Source organism: Antechinus flavipes, chromosome 1 (genome assembly GCF_016432865.1).
Source record: "Antechinus flavipes isolate AdamAnt ecotype Samford, QLD, Australia chromosome 1, AdamAnt_v2, whole genome shotgun sequence".
NCBI lineage: Eukaryota > Metazoa > Chordata > Mammalia > Dasyuromorphia > Dasyuridae > Antechinus > Antechinus flavipes.
The window spans coordinates 338580781-338596739 of record NC_067398.1 but is presented as its reverse complement, the minus strand read 5'-3'; the positions used below and the strand labels follow the sequence as shown (position 1 = coordinate 338596739).

At 33.9% G+C, this 15959-nt stretch overlaps 1 long non-coding RNA gene across 1 annotated transcript in view; it reads left to right on the top strand.

The window, feature by feature from the left end:
* LOC127543356 (uncharacterized) overlaps nt 1-12135 on the top strand; it is a 105665-nt gene extending 93530 nt beyond the window's left edge. Inside the window, exon 2 of the long non-coding RNA XR_007949217.1 lies at nt 7480-12135. This is a non-coding gene — a long non-coding RNA (uncharacterized LOC127543356). The remainder of the gene's footprint in view (nt 1-7479) is intronic.
* Nucleotides 12136-15959: the final 3824 nt, after the last annotated feature.

The window sequence follows — 15959 nt, the reverse complement described above, 5'->3', positions numbered from 1 at the left end:
CTATGTCCATATTATCTTATTAATAATGTATTACCTTCACAAATAAGATAATAAAAGAAAAAAAAGTTTTTCAGCTTATTGCATAAATTCATGTTGGGAAATCTATGGGGAAACATGAACAACAATTACAATTGATGAGAATACAAATAGGCTTGAGAGGGATAAGTGACTAATATTCATTCATACTTTAACATGAACAATTTTAAGCAGATTGCTTTCCTTCTTCAAAAGATAGTTGAGGCTCCTGATTTGAGGAAATAGGATTTTTTTGGTTGGTCTGGAAAATTTGAGTAGTCAGAACATGGAGCATTTTCTTTAAAATGCAATAGCAAGATAGCAAGATAGATATGTAAGTATTAAATTCAGAAGCCTAGGGCAGCATTAGGACTGAAGGGCACTTGGAAACCATGGAGAGTTTCAGAATGGGAAGTAAGCAAATATAAATTTGGTAGAATTCAACATTTTAACACCAGTTGATTTACTTATAACACTGACATTGGGGGAGGATGGGGAAGGAAGAAAACATTCTTCTTTCTTGCTCTCAGAAATAAGAGAACTCAAATTTAGTATTATTAGAACTCTATTTTAACTAAATTATAGGTTTTTGTGGGTTGGCCTGGGAACTTGACCACCATGTATAACATTGTTTCTATGGGAAAATGCCTTTTGAGTTCCAAAGAACTGACTTAAAACTAAGTTTTGAAACCTTGTGCTTTCCAAAGCTACATAGTGTCAATAGTTTAAAAATGCCCATTTGAAATTATATTGAATTCTATAATTATTAACCATGAATATATTTCCTATTTGTTATATAGAATACTACAGGGTCCTTGGGGAATTTATATGTTTAATGTAATTCTTAATTTCATAGGTGTATATTTTTTCTCTAACTATATCCAAGTACCTTGGCACATAATAGGTGTTCAGTAAATATTTATTGATTGATTACAATCCTTCTATCTCTAGTAGTCTTTCTTTTTGTGTTTTTATGGCTAAAAAGAATTCATTCATTGATGGCTGAGTTTCTCATATGCTTCCTTTATCTTAGTCAGACTTGCCATTAGATGACAGCTAAAAGCTATTTTCAAGTTTTTGTAATTTGGATAGGATCTGTCAGCATTTACTTTATTTTCTGTCATTTATGATAGCACCATAATGTTACATTGTAGTCACTTCCCATTTGTTCAGCTATTCCCTAATTGACCCATTTCTCATTTTGTTTCTAGATTAGTGCTTTAAAAATGCCACTATAAATATTTTTATAAAGGAAGATTCTTTCTCTTCTGTGATTTTTTTGGGGGCAATATAAGCCTACTAATGAAATCACTGTATAAAGACTTTTTAGGGAATAATGACTTTTGGGGAGTAGTTCTAGATTGCTTTCCAGAATGATGGACCAATACAAAGCTCTACTAAAAGTGGAATTGTATGCCTATTTTCCCCTCCTACTCCCACTCCACTTTGTCATTTTCTTTTTGTTGTCATATTTGCTAATTTGGTTGTAGGATGACATCTCAGAGTTGTTACACATAAACCAATTCCCTACATATCTTAGAAATTTGCAGCAAGGAGGATTCATATGAATGGATTCAAAGTAAACTGAGTAGAATCAGGAAAATAATTTATTCAATGACTGCACATTTATGCAAAGTTTTACAATATTATAAAGGATATTAATTGTAAGACTTAATAACTATGATAAATGTAATAGTCAATTACAAATCTCAGAATGCTGAGAATTAATCATACTTCCCACTTCTTGGCAGAGATAGGAAGGCTTTGGCACCAGACCTTGGCCTCTAGAGTAAATTAAGAATATAGTTATCTGTAATGCAAAGCTTCATAACAGATATTTAGAAAAAACTGCCAATAAATTTAAATGTCTCTCTGTAACCTTCAGGATAAAATAAAAAACCCTCTGTTTGGTCTTCAAAGTCCTTTGTAACTTGCCTCCTTTTTATTTTTCCAAATTTCTTACACTTTACTTATTTACATGTACTTAACAATTCAGACTTCAGCTATTTAATCGACTACATCATAGACCTGGAATTCTCTCTCTCCTCTATCTCTTAACTTTTCTAGCTTCTTTCAACATCTTACTTTCTGCAAGATCTTTTCTAAATCTCTTTAATGCTACTGCTATCTTTTTACAGATTATCATCATACTATCTTTATATGTACATAGTTGTTTTCATGTTGTTCCCCATCTCTTTATTTTGGATTCCCTTGACAGACTGTCTTTTCCCTGTCCTTCTTTGTATCCCTAATTCCTAGTACAGAGTATGTACTTAATACAGTCTTTGTGTTTTCAGAGGTTGCAGAGATTGCATCTGGTTGAATGAAACCATGGAAGCTTTCAAGGAAGAGGTGGTATTTTGTGGGACTGAAGAATGAGGAGGATTTCATTATCTAAGAAGGAAAGAAAGACAGTTCTCCTTTCTAAGGAAGAAAGAATGATGTGTGTGTGTGTGTGTGTGTGTGTGTGTGTGTGTGTGTGTGTAGTATGGTGTGGCACTATCCAAGTGAGCAGTGTGGGCAAAGAAGAAAAGTGCATGTCTTGTTCATGGAATATTGCATAACATATCATGACTATAGAAAGTTCTAGATTTCAAGATAAGGTTTTGGGTGACCTCCTCTTACCTTCTCTTAAACCAACAGCAGATTAAGCCTCTAAACTGGTCTTGGAGTCAAAGAACCCACAAATATTTGGAGTACAACACATTCCCAGAAGAAGATACCTTGGAAGAACTTCAGAACAGATCTGTTTCAAACAGACAGGGGGATAGTGTACTGAGCCACAGCACAGGGAGATTGGGCAAGAAGCTGGGGTGTTGAGTCAGAGAGTTGCAGCTTCCACAGACCTGGGAGTCTTCTGTGAGCTTCTTAGGCCACTCTGTCCAGGTTGCAAGTAGGTGGTTTGACAGATTTGCTACAAAAGGCAAATTGTAAACCACTGAACCCTGGTAACCCCACTCTCCCCCCACCTAGCTGCCATTACCCAGCACTGGAAATCAATCAGCAGAATTTCCCCAGAGCAAATTAAAGCAGCTGTCAGCTCCTTTGCATTGAACAGAACTTTTAAGAAGACTTAAAAAGATGAATAAAAAAACAAAAAAAACCACCTCTTACTACAGGCAGCTTTTATAGAGAGAAGAACAGACCTCAAATCTTGAGGTTTCTAAAGGCAAAGTTCAACTCCAGATGAAGCCACAAAGAAAGACATGAGCTGATCCCCATTTTACAAGGCTTTCTTGCAAGATTGCATAAAGGATCTTAAAAGAGTTAGAAGAAAAATGGGGAAACAAAATGAGATTGTTGCAAGAAAGAATGGAAAAAGCATTTGCCCTACAAAAGAGATATGAAAAAGACACCAATTCATTGAAAAACAAAATTTGTGAAATGGAAAAAAAGAAGGTAATGAACACAAAAAATAAATTGGCCAATTGCAAAAGGAGCTAAAAAAAGGTAACTGAAGAAAACGATATACTAAAAATTAAAATTGAACAAGTGGAAGTGAATGACTCAATAAGGCTTCAAAAATCAGTTGAACAAAAAGAAAAAAATGAAAAAATAGAAGAAAATATGAAATATCTCCTAGGAAAAACAACTGACCTGGAAAATAGATCCAGGAAAGAAAGCCATGATAAAAAAAAGAAGTTAGACATTATCTTACAGTAAATCATAAAAGAAAACTCCCCTGATATTTTAGAATCAAACGGTAAAATAGCCATTGGAAGAATTCACCAATCACCTCCTGAAAGAGACCCCAAAATTAAATCCCCAAGGAATATTGTGGCTAAATTTCAGAGCTATCACATCAAGGAAAAGATATTGCAAGCAACCAGAAAGACAATTTAAATACTGAGGAGCCACAATTAGGATTACCCAAGACCTCGCAGCTTCCATCACAAAGTATCAAAGGGCCCAGAATCTGATATTCCAAAAGGCAAAGGAACTTGAATTACAGCCAAGAATAAGATATCCAGCTAAAATAAGCATTATCTTTCAGAGAAGAAGATGGACATTCAATGATATAGGTAAATTTCACCTATTTCTACTGAAAAGACTAGAACTAAACAAAAAACTTGATCTCCAAACAGAACTCAAGAGAAGCATAAAAAGGTTAAAAAGGAAAGAATTCTTGAGAACTATATTTCAGTTATGATTATACTTAGAGAATGTGGGTATAATTTGATTTTATTATGAAATATGGAAAAAAGAAATTAGAAGTGAAAAGGGGATCATACTGGAAAAAAGGGAAAAGGAGGTAAAATAAGGGAAATTGATCTCATGAAGAGGCAAAGATAACCTATTATAATTGAGGGGGAAAGGGAGGGATGAGCATTATGTGAATCTTACTCTCATCAGATTTGGCTCTAAGAGAGAATATCAGACATATTTGGTTTCCCAGAGAAACTTGTCTCACCTTATAGGGAAGTGGGAGAGAAAGGGGGCAAAGAAAGACTAATAGAAGAGAAAACAGAAGTATTGGGGAAAGGTGTAAAAAAGGAGGAGGGGTTTTAAAGGGGAGGACAGTTTGAGGGAAGTGGTAATCAAAAGCAAAATTCTGAGTAGGAAGAAAGGGGGATAGGAAAGAGAAAAGCATAACCTAGGGTAAATAAGATGGCAGGAAATACAGAATTATTTTAATTGTGAATGTGAATGGGATGAACTCTCCTATAAAATGGAAGATAGCATACTGGATTAAAATCTGGAATCCTACAATACGTTGTTTACAAGAAACACATTTAAAGCAGAATGATACCTACAGAGTGAAGGGCTGGAGCAGAATCTTTTATGCTTCAAGTAAAGAAAGAAAAAAAAAAAAAAACAGGGGTAGCAATCCTGATCTCAGATCAAATAAAAGCAAAGATAGATGTAATTAAAAGAGATAAGAAAGGAAACTATATTTTACTAAAGGGTACCATAGATAATGAAGCAATATCAATACTAAAAATATATGCACCAAGTGGTATAGCATGATTCCTAGAGAAGTTAAGAGAAATGCAAGAAGAAATAGACAGCAAAACTATACTAGTGGGGGATCTCAACCTTGCTCTCTCAAAACTAAATAAATTGAACCACAAAATAAATTTAAAAGAAGTTAAGGAGGTAAACAAAAATGTTAGAAAAGTTAGGTATGATAGATCTTTGGAGAAAATTGAATGGAGACAGAAAGGAGTTTACTTTTTTCTCAGCAGTTCATGGAACTTATACAAAAATTGACCATGTGTTAGGGCATAAAAAAACTTCAAAATCAAATGCAGAAAGGCAGAAATAGTAAATGCATTTTTTAAGATTATGATGCAATAAGTCACATGCAATATAAGACCAGGAGAAAACAGAACAAAAGTTAATTGGAAATTAAATAATCTAATCCTAAAGAATGAGTGGATGAAACAGTAAATCATAGACACAGTCAATGATTTCATCCAAAAAAATGACAATAATGAGATATCATACCAAAATTTATGGGATACAGTCAAAGTATTTATAAGGAGATATTTTATATCTCTAGATGCTTACTTGCATAAAATAGAAAAAGAGAAGATCAATGAACTAGGCTTACAATTAAAAAAAAACAAAACAAAAACAAAAACAAAACAAAAAAACAAATCAACCCCCCTTCCATTAAATACCAAATTTGAAATTTTGAAAATAAAACTGTGATTAATAAACTTGAAAATAAGAAAACTATTGAGTTTATAAACAAATAAACAAAACTAAGAGTTGGTTTTATGAAAAAACCAAATTAACTAAAAGCTTAGTTAATTTGATTAGAAAAAGAAAAGAAGAAAATCAAATTGTTAGTCTCAAAAATGAAAAGGGAGATCTTTCCACCAATGAAGAGGAAATTAGAGCAATAATTAGGAGTTATTTTGCCCAACTATATGCCAATAAATTTGATCATCTAAATGAAATATAGGAATATCTACAAAAATATAGATTGCCCAGATTAATAGAAGAGGAAATAAATTATTTAAATAATCCCATTTTAGAAAAAGAAATAGAACAAGCTATTAATCAACTCCCTAAGAAAAAATTTCCAGAACTAGATAGATTTACATGTGAATTCTACCAAACATTCAAAGAACAATTAATTCCAATACTATATAAACTATTTGAAAAAATAGGAAAAGAAGGAGTCCTACCAAATTCCTTATATGACACAGCTATGATGTTGAGAGCTAAACCAGGGAGGGTGAAAAAAAAGAAAGAAAATTATAGAGCAATTTCCCTAATGAATATTGATGCAAAAATCTTAAATAAAATATTAGTAATGAGATTACATAAAGTCATCTCCAGGATGATGCACTGTGACCAAGTAGGATTTATACCAGGAATACAGGACTAGGTCAATATTAGGAAAACTATCAGCATAATCAACTATATTTATAACTAAACTAACAAAAATCATATGATTATCTCAATAGATTCAGAAAAAAGCATTTGAACTATGCTCAAAAAGTTATCAAACTGTGCATATCCTTTAATCCAGCAGTGTTTCTACTGGGCTTATACCCCAAAGAGATACTAAAGAAGAGAAAGGGACCTGTATGTGCCAAAATGTTTGTGGCAGCCCTGTTTGTCGTGGCTAGAAGCTGGAAAATGAATGGATGTCCATCAATTGGAAAATGGTTGGGTAAATTGTGGTATATGAATGTTATGGAATATTATTGTTCTGTAAGAAATGACCAGCAGGATGAATACAGAGAGGACTGGTGAGACTTACATGAACTGATGCTAAGTGAAATGAGCAGAATCAGGAGATCATTATATACCTCAACAATGATACTGTTTGAGGATGTATTTTGATGGAAGTGGATCTCTTCGATAAAGAGAGCTAATTCAGTTTCAATTGATCATGGATGGACAGAAGCAGCTACACCAAAGAAAGAACACTGAGAAATGAATATAAACTGCTTGCATTTTTGTTTTTCTTCCCAGGTTATTTATACCTTCTGAATCCAATTCTCCCTGTGCAACAAGAGAACTGTTCAGTTCTGCATACATATATTGTATCTAGGATATACTGTAGCCTATATAACATGTAAAGGACTGCTTGCCATCTGAGGGAGGGGCAAAGGGAGGGAGGGGAAAAATTGGAACAGAAGTGAGTGCAAGGGATAATGCTGTAAAAAATTACCCTGGCACGGGTTCTGTCAATAAAAAGTTATTTAAAAAAATAAATAAATAAAGTAAACTTCCAAAAAGAAAAAGAAAAAGCATTTGATAAAATCCAATACCCATTCCTATTAAAAACACTAGAGAGTATATGAATAAATGGAGTTTTCCTTAAAATGATCTATTTAAAACCATTAGCAAGCATCATCTGTAATGGGGACAAATTAGAACCATTCCCAATAAGATCAGGAATGAAACAAGGCTGCCCACTATCACCATTACTATTCAGTATTGTATTAGAAATGTTAGCTTTGACAATAAGAGAAGAATAAGAGATTAAAGAAATTGGAGTAGGCAATGAGGAAACCAAATTATCACTCTTTGCAGATGATATGATAGTATACTTAGAGAACCTTAGAGAATCAATTAAAAAATTACTTGAAACAATTCACAATTTTAGCAAAGTTGAAGGATACAAAATAAATCTACATAAATCATCAGCATTTTTATATATCACCAACAATGTCCAGCAGCAAGATATACAAAAAGAAATTCCATTCAAAATAACTGTTGTTAATATAAAATATTTAGGAATCTATCTGCCAAGGGAAAGTCAGGAACTATACAAACACAACTACAAAACACTTTCCACACAAATAAAGTCAGACCTAATCAGTTGGAAAAATATCAAGTGCTCATGGGTAGGCCTAGCGAATATAATAAAAATGACAATATTACCTAAATTAATCTATTTATTTAGTGCCATACCAATCAGACTCCCAAGAAATTATTTTACAGATTTAGAAAAAAATAGTAACAAAGTTCATCTGGAAGAACAAAAGGTCAAGAATTTCAAGGGAAGTAATGAAAAAAATGCTAATGAAGGTGGTCTAGCTGTGCCAGATCTAATATATTATAAAGTAGCAGTAATCCAAATTTGGAACTATCTAAGAAATAGAGTAGTTGATCAGTGGAATAGGTTAGGATCATAGGACAAAATAGGCAATAACTATAGTAATCTAGTATTTGACCAACCCAAAGTCCCCAGCTTTTGGGATAAGAACTCACTATTTGACACAAACTGCTGGAAAAATTGAAAACTAATATGAAAGAAATTAGGACTCGACCCACACCCCACACCACATACCTTGGTAATAGTAATCTTGATAAGATCTAAATAGGTTTATGATTTAGACATAAAGAGTGATATTATAAACAAATTAGCAGAACATAGGATAGTTTACCTCTCAGATCTGTGGAGAAGGAAGGAATTTGCATCCAAAGAAAAACTGGAACTTATAATTGAACACCAGATAGACAATTTTGATTATATTAAGTTAAAAAGTTCTTGAAAAACAACACTAATGCAGACAAGATAAGAAGGGAAGCAATAAACTAGGAAATCATTTTCACATTTAAGGGTTCTGATAAAGGCCTCATTTTTAAGATATGTAAACAATTGACTCAAATTTATAAGAATCTAAGCCATTCTCCAATTGATAAATGGTAAAAGATAGGAACAGACAATTTTCAGATGAAGAAATTGAAACCATTTCTAGTCATATGGAAAGGTGCTCTAAATCACTATTAATCAGAGAAATACAAACTAAAACAACTCTGAGATACCACTATACACCTCTCAGATTGACTATGATGACGGGAAAAAATAATGACAAATGTTGGAGAGGATGTAGGAAAACTGGGACACTGATACATTGTTGGTGGAGTTGTGAATGGATCTAGCCATTCTGGAGAGCAATTTGAAACTATACTCAAAAAGTTATCAAACTGTGCATACCCTTTGATCCAGCATTATTTCCAGGGCTTATATCCCAAAGAGATCTTAAAGAAGTGAAAGGGACCCATATGTGCAAAAATGTTTGTGGCAGCCTTTTTCATAGTGGCTAGAAACTAGAAATTAAGTGAATGCCCATCAATTGGAGAATGTCTGAATAAGTTATGGTATATGAATGTCATCAAATATTATTTTTCTGTAAGAAATGATCAGGAGAATGATTTCAGAGAGTCCTGGAGAGACTTATATGAACTGATGCTGAATGAAATGAGCAGAACCAGGAGATCGGCAACAAGAAGGTTGTACAATGATCAATTCTAATGAATGTGACTCTTTCCAACAATGAGATTATTAATGCCAATTCCAATCATCTTGTAATGAAGAGAGCCATCTACACCCAGAGAGAGAACTGTAGGAAGTGAATATGGATCACAACATAACATTCTCACTCTTTTTGTTGTTGTTCGCTTGCATTTTTGTTTTCTTACTCATTTATTTTCTTTTTTTTTGATCTGATTTCTCTTGTGCAGCAAGAGAATTATATAAATATGTTTATACATATTTTAACATATGGCAAGCAATTCAATATATGTTAAACATGCTAAAATATTTAACATGCTAAAATTTAACATATATTGAATTGCTTGCCATCTAGGGGAGGAGGAGAAAATCTGAAACACAAGGCTATTCAGGGGTCAATGTTGTCAAATTATCCGTACATATGTTTTGAAAATAAATAGCTTAATAAAAAGAAAAAGAAAAAAGGAAAAAAAAGAAAAATAGATTGCAACTAGTTCATGCAAAATAGATTTGGAAAATTTGGAAGTTTGGATGTTACCAGTAGAGTATGGGGACACATTGAATATTTCTGAGCAGAGCAGCAGTGTGGTTACATTTGTGTTGTCTCAGAAGTCTTATAGTGCAGTTTCTAAGCTACTAATGCCTAGGCTTATAAAGCTTAAATTGACCTTAAGATTTTTGGGATACTATTTTTCAGGTACCTGTATAAAAGATGGATTGAAGAGGAAGATATTAGAGGAAAGCACACCAGTAAAGAAACTACTCTTTTGTTGTAAATAAAAATCTAATAATATCTGAACTAATGGAAAATAATAAAAAGAATGGAAAAATAAATAAATGATAAAAAATAAATAAATGGAAAAAAATAAAATGAAAATGGAAAGGAAGGGAATAGATTTGAGAAATATTTGAAGAGATGGAAATGACAGACAACTGATTAGATGTAGAATTAACAAAGAGAGTTTTCAAACTAGGCAGTAGGAAAGTTAATAATAGAGACAGTAGAGGTAATGTGAAGTTTGTTGTGGACATGTTAAGTTGGAGGTATTGGTATTAACCTCCAAGAGAAGATACTCACCAGATGGCCAAAAATATAGGACCAGTTCTCAGGAGAGAAATGAAGGCTGAAAATATTCATTGACACCTGTTCTGTAGTTACCTGTTCACTCTCAGCAATTCCCTTTTTCTTCCTAAAATTACAGCCTTTCAGATCTAATAGGGGATAGAGAGAAAGATGGGAGCCAGCCATGTCACCATCATCTTCACCATCTTTCCTCACCAGTTGGAGACAATCCCACATCCTGACCTGATAACCATGGAAATGGCAATACTTCTAGCCTGTGCCCATAACTGTCATCTTAGCAACTGCTTTGGAAATTCAGCATGGCATTTGCTCCTACAGGTGCTACAACCACATCTACTGAAAATTCAGAAAAAGCAAGTTATCGTCACCAATGTTTTTAGTACTGATATTTGCTTTAATGTCAGAAATTCAAATGATTTTCAGTGAAAAATGGCGTTTAAAAGAAGCATTACCATATTTGTTGCTGCACCCTAAGGAATAACCCTTTCCACCTGACTTGCAGATAAAACCTTCCCAATGTGTTATCTTCCACCATTAGAATGCAAATTCTTAGATTGCAGGAACTGTTTTACTTTTTTGTTTGTAATTCCAGCACTTCTTTTATAGAAGAAAATAACCTGTGGGGTTGACATCTTGAAATCAAGCCTTCTGATTGAATACAGAAATTGAATACAGAAAAGGAACTGGACAAGGAATTCAAGCTGGGTCTACTACAATAAAGATCCACTTAAGACAAGAAAAGGACTATGTAAGAACAAAAAGCCCACTAAAGACAGAGAACATCTTATCTGTGCTTCTTATTGCTTATCTCAGGAAGTAGCTGCAAGAGTAAAATTCAGGCCCTGTCCTATTACTATGCCTCCCTAAGGTCTATGAAGCTGCCTAGGACCAGGGGTCTTTTTGTTGGGATGTTCTTCATTTCATTACTTTTTTCCATCATTAAGAGTTAAACTTTAAAAATATATTTTTTTAAATTTTTGTGTATTATATATTTTTAAATTTATGATTTTTAAAACGTTGCCATCAACAGTACTACTGTTAATATTTTGTTATCTGTCTTATCTATCCACCTATCTGCATATCTATTTAGCAGACCTTTGTTTCTGTCCTTGACTTCCTTGAAGTCATTTCTTGAGGAATTGCTGAATGAAGGGTATAGACAGCTTTGTGACTTTCCTTACATAATTATAAATTCAAATTCAGAATAGGTGGACTATGTCACAAATCCCCAACAAGTTTCCTGGCTTCTCTTCCCAATATTATTTCCATATTTTTCATCTTTGCTTCATTGACCAATTATAGATCTAAAGTGATAAAGAGTTAGTTACCAATAATTTATTAAGAATTTACTCTCTGGACTTACATGAACTGATGCTAAAAGAAGTGAGCAGAACCAGGAGATCATTGTACATGGAAACAATAAGATTATATGATGATTAATTCTGAAGCATGTGGCTCTTCTCAACAATGAGATGACTGGTGGCCATTCCAGACGTCTTGTTGATAAAGAGAGCCATTTACACCCAGAGATTGGACTATGAGAATTGAATGTGGATCACAATATAGTATTTTTTACTGTTTTTTGTTGTTTGCTTGTATTTTGCTTTCTTTCTCATTTTTTGATGTGATTTTTCTTGTGCAGCACAGTAATTGGAATATGCATAGAAGAATTCCACATGTGTAACATATATTGGATTACTTGTCATCTAGAGGAGAGGGTGAGTGGAAGGGGGGGAAATTTTGATGCACAAGGTTTTGCATGGATCAGTGTTGAAAAATTATCTCTGCATTTGTTTTGAAAATAAAAAGCTTAAAAAAAAAAAAAAAAGAATTTACTCTGTGCCAGAAAATCATTGTCTTTCCCTTCAAGGAATTCACATTCTAATGGAATAGTGTTGAGAAACAACATATAAATACCTCTGTATAAACAACCTATATGTATTATAAGTGGAAGATAATTTCAGAGGGAAAGCATTAGCCCTGTGAGTCTGGGGAGAGACTGGAAAGAGAATCTTGAGAAAAGTGGGATTTGAGCTGCCTTTTTTTTCTGACCAAGGCCTCATTTCTTTTTAAATTTTATTTCTTTTTATCTCATTTTTCAATAGTATTTTATTTTTTCAAACACATGCAAGGATAATTTTCAACATTTACCTTTGCAAAATCTTGTGTTCCAAATTTTTCCTCTCTTCCCCTTCCTCCTGCCCCCAACCCAAGACTACAAGCAATCCTATATAGATTAAATATGTTGAGGTGGGTCTTAAAGAAAGCCAGGGAAGACAGAATTTGGAGAATGGGCACAGGGAAGAGGGAGACTATCCCGAGCTTGCAGGAAAGCCAGTGCACAAAAATGCACAAAGTAAGGAGATGAAGTAGCTCAGTATTACTCAGCTAAAATATGTAGAGAGGAATAAAATATAAGAAGACTGGAAAGGTAAGAAGTTGTTTCCATTGTAAAGAACATTAAATAGTCAACAGTGTTTATATTTGATATTGAAAGTAACAGGGAGCCACTGCAGTTTATTGATTAGTAGAGATGATATAGTCAAATCTGCACTTTGGGAAAATCACTTTTGGTAGCTGAGGTTAAGATAGATTTGAATGGTGAGAGATTTGAAAAATGGATATCAACTAGTAGTATACTGCTATGTTCTAGATGTGAGGTGATAAGATCCTATAGAGGGGTGAATCAGGAGTACAGATGTTGCAAATGTAGAAACAAGAGATTGAATATTGGGTGAGTGAGAATAATGAGTGGAGAGTAACAGTGCCTTCCCTCAAAGAGTTTCCATTCTAAAGTGATTACAAACCCATATAACTTATCCAGTTTGTTATTTTTTAGGTTTCCTTCTCATTTTGGGGGGGAGGTTGGGGCATTGGAAAAACTCTTGCTGATTAAATATCTAGCATATAGGAGGTGATATAACATCACAACATGAGTGATGTAAGAGAAGTCTTACTGATTTTTTCCTTTTCTTTCAAGCTCATAAATTTATTGTGAGGAATTCAGTGTAGTTACAGTTGTAGATTCATTTGTAAAATTTCTAGATGACAAAGAATCATAATTCAACATACTGAACCAACTCAGATTTAGGGCATATGTCTCACAACCTCTCTAGCATGATATATTTTTTTATTTATAGGCAAATCAGTCGTTCTGTTGTGATGGCAACTATTAGATCACTTATCCAAAATATTAAACGGTTTTAAATATTGTCCTTTTTATGTTTAACCATGATGGTTATTAAGAGGCAAGTAAGTGTCATTCTCCAAAGCAAAATCATTCTTGTTAAGCAATATACAGAAAAGACTTGGCATCTAAAGATTTATTCTTGTCTACCACCATGAGACATATGGTACTTCTTTTCCCTTCAAGGATTTTTATTTTGTCAGTCAACTGACATATCTTCAGAGAAAGACCAAAAACAATCTCTGATTTTACTGAGATAAATGGGGTTATAATAGTCAGGTCAATTGCTGCCATTCACATGAGAAGTAATTTGAAGTTGGTAACAGTTTGTGGAAGTTGCATTTTGTAGAAACTGTTGCTTTCTAAGTGGAGGCCCCTTCTTGACTACTGTATAGATAGATTGACAGCCAAGGATTTGTGTTTAGATGGTGCTTCTGTCCCAAAGATCTCAACTTTGTGATCTTTTATCCTTAACTTACTTATTAAAGATCCATTTCTACCATCATGAAAGTGGCTATCATCTGAGAATAACATTTTTCTTGTACTTTTCTTGAATAAAAACTATTGAACAAATTATATTTAGGTATAAAGGAGAACCACCATTCTTTTGAGTTATTGATAACTTTGTCCTAATATTACTCTCAAGTTTTTAAAGTTCCCTTAAGGTAGAGAAGGGGTGACAAGCTCAAACAGAAATGGGGCTATTAAATCTAACATAATGATCTTTGAAAGCTTCATGTTGAAATAGAGAATCACATATTAACATTATCTATGTTCTGTTTCACTTTTACTTCTTTTGTTAAATATTTCCCAATTACATTTTAATCTGGTTTGACTGCAACAGCTGTAGAGGACCAGTGTTCATTCACTACATCTTATCTCCACTGTTTTATTTGCTGTCTTCTCAACTTTCTGCAATCTAGCTTCCAGCCTCATCACCTGAAACTTCTTTCAATAGTTAGCAGTGATCTCTTAATCGCCAAATCTAATGACCTCTTCTCATCTTTGATCCTTCACTTTTCCACAGTGTTTGATACTTAGCTTTTTCTCTTGCATGCTCTGTCATCCTTTTGGGGTTTGGAGAACACTACTCTAACTTATTCTTGTACTGTTTTACTGATGAGAGCATATCCAAAATAGCACTCACAAACTTTTCTCTTTATTCTAACCCTAGTCCAAACTTCCCCATTTTTTTTCAAGGATACTACTATCCTTGAAGTTACCTGTAGAAAACACATCATCTTCAAGACCTCACTTTCCCTCACCCCACATATCCAGCCAGTTGTCAACCCTTGTCTCTTCTCCCTCAGTAGCATCTCTTAAATGCATTCTATCTCTCCAATCAATCAATCACCACCATTGTTTATGCCCTTATTACCTCTTGCTTGGATTACTTTGATAGATTTCTCATTAGTTGTCCTTGTACCAATTATTTTCACTCCTCAACCCATTTTTCACACAGATGCTAAAATGATTTTACTAAGGTACAAATTTGATCATGTCAGCCTCCCTCCTTCTCTCTTTCACTCTCCTTCCTCTCCCCAAAAAGGAAAAACAAAAACCTAAAACAATGGTAGCTCTCTATAATCTCTAGCAGCAATTATAAATCCTACTATTTGGTTTTGAAAACTCTTCTTAATGTGAGCCTTACCTTTCCAGCTTTATACACATCATGCTTCTCCAGGAAGAGTTTAAAAGCATATATACATGTTTACAAAAAACATGTACAAAAAAAAGGTGCAAGGTGACCTTGCATCATTTTTCACTTTCCATCTGCTTAGTATTAACTCTACAGGACAAGAAGTCCCTTAGTGTCTGATCTCCATTCCCCCTTTCCAGCTTTCTTTTGTGTGTTGTTTTCCCCAATTAAAAGGTCAGCTCCTTGAGGCCAGGCTTTATCTTTCTTTTTCTTATTTAGAGCTCAATGCTTAGTACAGTGCTTGACACATAGTAGGCACTTAATAAGTACTTATGAATTGAATTGAAGTGAACTGACAGGGAGAAAGGGAGAATGGGATAAGAAAGAAGGAAACAGAGGACTTCATGCAGAAAGTAACATGAGATGAACCCCAAAGAAATCAGGGATTCAGGAGGTAGAGATGAAAGGAGTATGTTCCAGGTGTGGGGGACAGGAAGTAAAACCAAAGAAAGGAGGAATAGAATGAAGGCCAGCTTGGGGAGACCATTTAACTGTTTAACAAAACACATAAAAATAGAGTGCAATATAGTTAAGGTCAATTTGTGAATTTGTAAGCCAATATGCCTTCTCTAAGGGATCCCTTTCTATTTGAGTCTGACACCATTGTTGTAATTGATTTATTTTAGGGAGTGACCTATGGAACTGAGAGGTTAAGTTGCTTTGGGGCTCACAGCTCATAAATATCCTAGGCTTCTTGGGGCATCCTGAAGGAGATTCAAGAGACATCACATTCCAGACCAGTTAACCCTCCGTCTCTATCTGGACCACA